Source organism: Octopus bimaculoides, chromosome 4 (assembly GCF_001194135.2).
Source record: "Octopus bimaculoides isolate UCB-OBI-ISO-001 chromosome 4, ASM119413v2, whole genome shotgun sequence".
Lineage (NCBI taxonomy): Eukaryota > Metazoa > Mollusca > Cephalopoda > Octopoda > Octopodidae > Octopus > Octopus bimaculoides.
Genome location: NC_068984.1, coordinates 133,737,095 through 133,738,623, shown reverse-complemented (window position 1 = coordinate 133,738,623; position 1,529 = coordinate 133,737,095). Strand labels below are relative to the sequence as shown.

At 34.4% G+C, this 1,529-nt stretch overlaps 1 protein-coding gene across 1 annotated transcript in view; it reads left to right on the top strand.

Moving 5' to 3' along the window:
- LOC106880164 (FAU ubiquitin-like and ribosomal protein S30) overlaps positions 1 to 1,529 on the top strand; it is a 5,707-nt gene that overhangs the window by 553 nt on the left and 3,625 nt on the right. The window lies entirely within an intron of this gene.

Sequence of the window (1,529 nt, the reverse complement as noted above, 5' to 3'; positions counted from 1 at the left end):
TCGTGAAATTTTCTCCAAATATTAATTTTCCTGGAAGTTAAGAAGAATTTAAGTGGACTCTGTTGGAATTTCCGAAAATTGTCCTCCACCCCCATTCCAAAATACTCTCATCGGAAATTTTTGTATATTCGGATTCTACATAGTAAATACTATATGCATAGAAAATTTCATTAAAAAATATTCATTTTTCTGAAAGTTATGACCTCCCAAAGTCTGGGGGGTAAAACCCTGTAGTTACGCCAAAGGCCTACTGCTTTGTAAAGCAACCAGTCTGGTATTGAAAACCTGGGTCTTGAACTCTCTCGATAGACAGCAGTTAATCAAAGCTAATGCGTAATTTTATAACTTTTTGGGAACCACTGATTTATACAAAATAAGTTTCAATTTGTATTGCGTCATAGATATACTGGTAATTGATTTCAATTTCATATTGCGCCGTATAATATATATGTATATACCGCACGAGGAGCATATAAATGTAATGTTAAACCCTTTTCACATTTTGGAGAAAAGTATTGAAGGAAAAATTAACACACGTGTTGTGTCGTTTGCTCAAAACCTGAACATCGTATCGCTGAGGACAGCTTCTTGCGTTCAAATTTTAATTTTATTAGAAAGTATGTCACCATGTTGTTTAGCTCCAACCAAATTAATTCTGATTAAGCAGACCTGTGATCAAATGCTTTCCAACCGTTTCTATTTCATCTTTTTCCTTAACACCCATCCTCCTCCTCCGACAACCTTATTCTTCACATCCTACCTCCTTTTTGTAAACCTGTTGGGTGTCGAGGAATTTGGCTGTTATTTCTAGTGGGACAAACAAGACCGTGTAAAAGACTCTATGTCAAAGTTCTCAGATTGCCTACGTATTTTACGATGTTATCGTTGAAAGAATGAAGTATTTATAGTGAAAACTTATCAGAACTTCTGGAAATATATACTAGTCGACCTTGCTTGGGGTATTGATTTTCATACTTAGGAATTTAAATTATGTGCAAAATAACTTACCCTCCGCTTCAAACCAATATATAAAGTTTTTAAGCAGCTTTCCAACGGAACATAAATCGTGTATGTAGTTTTTCTTCAATCCCTATTTTGTAATTTGCACATTGAAGAAAAACTGTGGCCGACACTAAAAGTTTATTAGCAGTAATTTGGCAGCAAAATAGGATTTCTAGTAGATTCATTATTATTTACAGACTTGTTGCAATTAACGCCGTTACGGCGAACATTTTTGCTTATTTTATTCGCCACGAGTTGATTATTCTTGAGTCAAATTTGTTGACTCGGAATATTTTCCTCAAAAATTTTTTTTTTTTATTCACTGAATTGTTTTACTTTTCTCTAATGGTCTCAAATAAATTGAATAGACGGAGTTTACTCCAGAAGTATAAGATCGATAAGAAAAAAATCTGCACAAGAAAGTAAATTAATGAAATAAGGGAAACCGGTGTTTCGTTGCTTTTACCGTATACATGCACGGGTGTGTGTCGTCGTCATCCCCCTCCAACTTTGTTTCCTCATAACTT